The following is a 7,449-nucleotide window of genomic DNA, read 5'->3' as shown; positions in this document are numbered from 1 at the left end:
AAACGTCTGGTGCGAACGAGTTTGTCAGAGATGATTTGCGGCTCGTCGGTTGCCATCAGAAAACCAACGCGTGTACAATCTGGCCAGACATTTAGTCTAATCAATTCCTCCCCTCGCATTCCCAGATTCTTGGTCATGGAGGTCGGTTTGACAACTCCACGTCTTTTCCGAATCTTTCCTCGTCTCTGTCGTCTAGGAATGAGATTATAGAGAGGAGACTTTGACCCCGGCGACCAAATCCATCATGGTCTATCATCACTCAGCGTGACATGCTGACGATGGATGCGGAGGCTCGGGGGTGCAAATCACAGCAGCCAATCGGAAAACACGACGGGAAATAAGGAAACACAAAGGCAAATTTATTCATTATTTTCTAATTTTCAGCAGTTTGGGGATTTTTCCGTTGTTTCCTTATTTGCCATTTTGTTTTCTTATATGTTGTGTTTTTTTGATTTGCCGTTTTCTTTCTGTTATTTGCCGTTTCTTCATTTGTGTTTATTCATTTGCCGTTATGTTTTCTTATTTGCCCTTGTTTTCTTTAAGTTTTTCTGTGTCTTTTCTTATTTGGCGTTGTGTTTTCATTTGCAGTTGTGATTCCCACTTCGGGGATGGAAGGCGAGGAAGCACCAGCTGTCTGACTGATGAGCAGGGAGCAGGTCCCTGTCTCGATTCCACAGATCCTATATATAGCGACTATGGATTCCACAGCCGAGGGATGAACCGTCTATTACAGGATCACATTCCTGAAGATGCCGTCGACCCCGGGTCGTCCCCGCAGGAGGGAATGTTTGGTCCTACTGAGAACCCTCCCTCCGTTTCCATGCTCCCCTCCAGCTCAGAGGAGAGGAGTTCTCCTGCACCCTTCGCTTCCCGGTGAAGCCCGGGTGGGATCCACACCAGTCGTCCGTGGGGAGTGGAAAATCTGGCTCTGACCTCGGCCACGTCTCGCACCTCAGATGTGCACACTCGCACTTTTTTTCCCCTCATTCCTCTGTTACGAGCGATACGAGTCAGTTATTCCCCGAAGAACCTCACAAAGCTTTTCATCATTTTCAGACGTTTCTCACTGGACGTTTTGGGAATCTTGTCTCCTCCATTTACTCCCGAGACGTAACAAGTCAGTTGTAAGGCAATGAATAATGCAACTAATTGGTGATTTATGAATTGTGCTTGAACACAAGTTTCCAGCACATGCCTCTAGTCTCGTGCTACATGTGTGTGTCTGTGTACGAGCCGGTCCATCACTTTTCTCAAAAATCTGATCGATTGCCTTGAAACTTGGTTCAGACATCCACGCTCCCCCTGATGAGGAATCTTTAAGGACTTTGGTGATCCCATGATTTTCCTCTAAAAAACATTTTTTTGGCTTTCGAGTGACACGTCTAAACAAGTATGAGATATTCTTTCATAGACATCGTTGTCGGTTTAAGGTTGAAGAGCTTTTGATCTTTTGCCATTAGTAGATGACTTTTTGGATTTGTCCAGTACAGATGTCAAACTAAAGTCTCTCCCATCATCAGCTGCGCTGAGGGTTCCGTGCTCATCGGCAGACCTGCGGCCTGATGGAAGGCTCCCGCCTGCAGCCGTGATCTGCCACGAGCTCGTAGAAAGGATGAACACTGGGCGAGCGGAGCGCTGAAGTTCAATCACGAGTCGTTCGGTTTACAAGAAAGTTTTACAACTTGTAGTCATCACCGTGTTTGATTTTGACACAGAATGTGGGAAGTTGACCTTTGCAGGGGTCAAACCTGTGACTTTGTACTTACAAATGCACGACTCTTACCTCTCGCGTTTGGCCTTGTGCATTTTAGGAAATGTGAAAGAGGAATTGCAGCGTCCAATTCCCCCAACGCGTACAAGTGCAAAGCACCATACAAGGGAAAAGGATCCCCTGGTCGAGTCCGGTCATGAAGGTCAAGTTGTTAGAGAGAGAGAGAGAGCTGGAGGTGGACAGCCGCCGGCCAACGTCTGTCAGTGACTTGACAGAGCAAACATCGAGGAAGAGGAGGAGGAGGAGGAGGAGGGGGGTTTGTGTGAGCAGACGGAGCATGTAGTCACCGTCTGTGGATGCAGTGATGGTGACGGAGCTGATGAAAGGATGGAGGGTCAGCGGACCCCCCAGAGAGCTCATTGGTCCGGTCTGGGAGCGTGTGGCCTGCGGGCGGACGGGGTCGAGGGCCCCGGGGAGGTTTCTGGCCCGACCTCGGGGCCCAGCGAGTGATGTGATGTGCTGGCGGCCCGCGTTGCAGCTCTGGACGAGGCAGACGGCTCCGTCTCCTCTGGGCGGAGGTTCAAACTCAGGATGTTGTGGATTTTGGCCCCGGCGACCTGCAGCTCGTAAATCTCGCCCCTATCTCTGTCGATGAAGAGACGGACCTCCCACCGGGAAGCGGCGCGGAGGAGAGTTGATATAAACAGATCCTGGGATAATAATCCCAGCTGTCTTTGAAACACACAGCCAATGTTTTGCGATCCCTTATTCCGTGTTGTTGGTTCATTAAGTTGAAAATCATCGTTGAGCTGTTGGATTTGAGATTCAAGCTCTGTGCAGCCACGTGACTGTTCCTGGACAGTGAACCAGCACTGACACAAGTCATTCATTCATTCATTTAGTTGGTCAACAGAAACTGTTCTAACCACACATTTGATGAATGGTTAATATTTGAGTCGTGTATGAAGCATAAATGCCAAACATTCATTGTTCCCTTACAAATGTGACAATTAGAGATCAACTGGTGTTTGAGTTTAAAAAATTCTGATAACAATTTATCAGCCAATCCTTTTTTTTACATTTACATTTTTAAAAGGAACGTCCTTCAAATGAATTAGTAAAACATTAAACATAACATTACTGCTTCATTTGTAATCTGCTGCGAACGACTGATGGCCACGCTGATGTTATGGTTCGGCTCAAATCAGAATTTGCTGTTTTTCTCGCGTTTCTATCATTTTGAATTGAATTGGGGATAAAACTAAAAAGATCCAACTTGAAAAAAAAATATCCTATTAACATGTTTTTTTTATATTGTCTGCCTAAAAAAACATGTTGAATTGCCTTGTTGTTGAAAAGTGTCATAAAAAATGTAGCTGCCTTAAATATTGATTATTTTCATGATCAAATAACCAATTCACTCATAAATGTTTGGTCCATAAAGCGTCTTAAAATAGTGTAAATGTCAATAACTGAACAATCGAAAACACAAATTGTGATAAAAATGACAGTGAAATCTTAAAAGCTTAGAAAACTTAGAAAGCTACAGCTACAGGGAATGTTTCCAATTCATACCTGAAAATGATCAGTTGATTGATCAAATGTTCTGTCGATGCACAAATTAGTTTGTTTGGTCAAATGTGACTTCAAGTTGGCAGGAGTTGGAGGAGTTGGAGGAAGAGGAGGAGTTGGAGGAAGAGGAGGAGGAGGAGTTGCAGGAAGAGGAGGAGGAGGAGGAGGAAAAGGAGGAGGAGGAGGAGGAGGAGGAAGAGGAGGAGTTGCAGGAAGAGGAGGAGTTGCAGGAAGAGGAGGAGGAGGAAAAGGAGGAGGAGGAGGAAGAGAGGAGGAGGAAGAGGAGAAGGAGGAAGAGAGGAGGAGGAAGAGGAGAAGGAGGAGGAAGAGGAGGAGGAAGAGGAGGAGGAGGAGGAGGAAGAGGAGGAAGAGGAGGAGGAGGAGGAGGAGGAGGAGGAGGAGGAGTTTGTGTTCTCCAGGACCCGAGGTCAGAGAAACTCTTCCTGAGGGGGACGAGGTTCAAAGATGGGAATACCCCAACAACGTCGACAACAAATACAAACCGTGAGAGTGATGTCAGACCAAAAGAAGTTGCAAAATCCTCCTCCTTGTTGCCTGATCAGACAAACACACGTCATCATAAATGTTCATATTGTTTTTTGCAAATGCCTCGACTTTGATATGTTCAAAGTGAAGACGACCACAGAATCAGAGTTTTCAGTCGACTGACAGAAGATTCATCTGCAACAGTTTCAATTGTTTGAGCTAAAATTCAGCTGGTTTCAGCTTCTGGAATGAGAATATTTGTTGTCTTCCTTTGTTTTTTTATCACAGTAGACTGAAGAACATCAATGAACTAATCGATCGATGTATCGTTGTACTCTCCAGGGGCTTGGTTGTCGCGCTCGAGGGGGCCACATCAGTAAATGTATCGAGAAGACGGGTGAGTTGGCAAATTTAATCTTCTGCCACACGTTGACAGTTGATCTCGGGATTTTTAAAGATTGTCAATACTTCTTCACAACCTGACCGTGCCTGATTCTGTCCTGAGACAGAGTTAAGGCCAGGGTTAGAGTTAGGGTAAGGTTTGGATCAGGTTTGGGTTTAGGTGGGGTAATGTATCACGATGAGACCCCCGGTTCATCTGAGATTGGCCGGTTTGCTTCCAACCTACAACCATCGGTTCTGACAGAGACGTGAATCTGTCCGGATTCTGGTGGGAGCGGGGAATCAAAGGCAGCGCACGGGCCCACGCTCGTCGACCGACCTCTCTCTTTTCGTCATGTTACCATGCAGACGGTACCTGTGCCCTCTTTATTCTGGACTATTGGTTTTTGAGTTTCTGATTTTATGTTTTGGTCCGGTTTCGGCTTTGATTGGTTTGTTAATTCTTTCGGTGACGTCTTCTTTCTTTAAATTATGAATTCCTTTTTTTATTTGTTTCCCATAAGTGGGTTAGGGTTTGTCGTTTTTCGGTTGTTTTTTTTGTTCCAATGACTGGATTGTGTCACTTATTTGATCAACTTTTGATTTGTTTTGTTGTTGTTTCTTCTCCTCCCTTTTGAGTTTTCCAAGTTTTCAAATTGATCTGTTCTTAGGAGGTTTTGGAAAACAAATGTTCATCAAAAAATATATTGTAATCTTTTCTTGGTGTGTGGGATTTCTTGACTGTGAGAAAATGAACAGGCCAGATGAATGCATCCTTTCAGTGCCTCACCACCAGTTTTTCAGGCAGCGTCGAACCTTTAGGCTCCAACTGCACAAATGTTTGTTAGGATAAGAGGATCTGTGGCTGAAGGCTTCTCCGGTCCGACTTCCCTGCAGCTGCTGAGGGAAACCTTCAGTCCTCTGGGTGTCAGAACAGCTGGACACCAGACCTGGAGGTGGAGCTGGTGGAGCAGCAGCAGGGGAGACCTGTTGGAAAGGCTGACGGCTTTCGTCAGAAAAAAAAATGGAAAAAAAAAAAAAAAAAAGAGTCAAGGCAGCTGGATCTGCCCATTCTGGGAACGCAGGCCGTGAAGACATAGATTACATTAGTCTGGAGAGTGAAACGTAGATGTGTGGGGCTGGTGAAGGTGGTGCATAGTACAACATGTTACTGCACATTGTCCAATACCCCCGTCACCACCACCACCTTGTTCCCCTCCCTGACAAAGTGTGTGTGTGTGTGCGTGCGTGTGTGCGTGCGTGTGTGCGTGCGTGTGTGCGTGCGTGTGTGCGTGTGTGCGTGCGTGCGTGCGTGCGTGCGTGCGTGTGTGTGTGTGCGTGCGGGCGTGCGTGAGTGCGTGCAGGACATGAAAGTGTGCCGGTAACACTGTGCCTATTCATTCCCCCCGTCCATTCATCATCAGCATTTAGAGAATACAGGCAGGACTGTTTGGGTTCCCAGCACAAGGCCGCTCCAAAATATGAAACCCGAACCCCCTGTTCAGCGAAGAGCACGGGCAGAGCTGAACATTAGCGCTTATGGCTGAGGGTCGGACGCCGTGCACGGTTGTTCCGTGTAGCCACGAACACGAAAAGTCTCACGGCCAGGATGAGGATTTTTTTCTTTCTCTCAGTGGCGGAGGTGATGCTGCCCGTGTCGTTCCGATGTCAGTCCAAGCTGATGTGTTGATCAATGCACTGCAAAATCAGTTGTTTTTTTGTTTCATTGTCGTCTTGATGATATAATATCCTGTCCATGCGGCTCATCAACAGCACACACAGTCCACTGTTGACCAGAAATGAGGAAATTCATCAACCGACATCATTTGTTAATCAGGCAGAATGAGGGAGAATGAGGCCAAAATTCATTAAAAAGTGAATTATCTCACAGTGGGTCACTCAGTTTAACTACTAAAATGTTTCCTTGAACTAGTGTCGGTGTGTCGACATGATGCAAATCTAACCTTGTTTCATAATTCCGCAATAAATTGTTGCATTGGAACTAAGTAGATGATCTCATAAAGGCTTCTGTCATCACTGGCCTCGGCCACTTGTTAACATGAACGTGTTCCGTGTCAGTCCGAGCGGCGTTAACGGGCCTTGGCCTCCGTCAGCGTTTGTCCACGTGGTGATTTTATGGAGGGAAACGTGTCCTTCGGTTCTCCACAGGCGGGCAGACCGCAGACTTCCTGGAAAAGGCCCGGTGGCCCGACGGGCACGGAGCAGAGCCCACGAGCCGGGCGGCGGCGGCTGGATGGGAGAGGCTGGCACGAGTCAAGTGACCTTTGACCTGAGATCACATACGGGCACATACAGATGATCTACTGTAGTACCAGAAAAGGCTCTGAGTTTGAAGCCTCACTTTTTTGTTTTGTTTCTGCATTTATCAGAATTTCTTTGACTAAGAATCGTCATGTACATTATGAAGCCGAATGTGTCGGAACTGCACTGATTTATTTTCTTACTAAACCGGAGCTCAGAGTTTGAACAGACATCACAATTGTCGTCTTGGGGCGAATCCAACAATGACATCACTGACAATGAACTGCAACAGACCAACGCCATGTTCCAAAATATATATAAAACAATAACTAAGTGAATCACAAAAGAAGAAGGAAAGTTTCTCTGTTCACCTTAAATATCAGTTTTAACAAGCAGGAGTTTAACAAGCAGGAGTTGGCACGGTGGTGTAGTGGTTAGCACCTTCGCCTCACAGCAAGAAGGTTCTGGGTTCGAATCCCGGTTCAACCAACCAACATGGAGTTTGCATGTTCTCCCCGTGTATGCGTGGGTTCTCTCCGGGTCCTCCCACAGGGTGTTAGGGGTTAGGTTCATTGGAGATGAATTGACCGTAGGTGTGACTGTGAGAGTGAATGGTTGTACGTCTCTGTATGTGGCCCTGTGATAGGCTGGCGACCTGTCCAGGGTGTACCCCGCCTCTCGCCCAAAATTAGCTGTAGCGACCCTTAACTGGATAAAGCGGTTGACAATGAATGAATGATCTGGCAACTTCCAGTACACAGGTGTGTGATCTGGAAACTTCCTCTGTAAAACCAAGAGTGGACTTTTCAGTAGAGTAGGAAACATCTTGTGTCCAGCAGTCAAACTTTTGTTTACTGCTGGGAGACCGATGAATGGTCCGCTATTGGATTATTGCAGGTATTTGCACAGAGACTGAATGTCAATGTTGAGACATTGAATTAACAATAAATTGTTAGTTTACCAAAGAGCACTGACACATTTTTTACTTTGAGAGGCCACCGAAGCTCTGCAGCCTCAGCTTGACTTCGTACCTCTAG

Source organism: Scophthalmus maximus, chromosome 13 (assembly GCF_022379125.1).
Source record: "Scophthalmus maximus strain ysfricsl-2021 chromosome 13, ASM2237912v1, whole genome shotgun sequence".
In the NCBI taxonomy this organism is placed as follows: Eukaryota; Metazoa; Chordata; class Actinopteri; order Pleuronectiformes; family Scophthalmidae; genus Scophthalmus; species Scophthalmus maximus.
The sequence above is the reverse complement of the archived record's forward strand: the minus strand, read 5'-3'. Positions refer to the sequence as shown.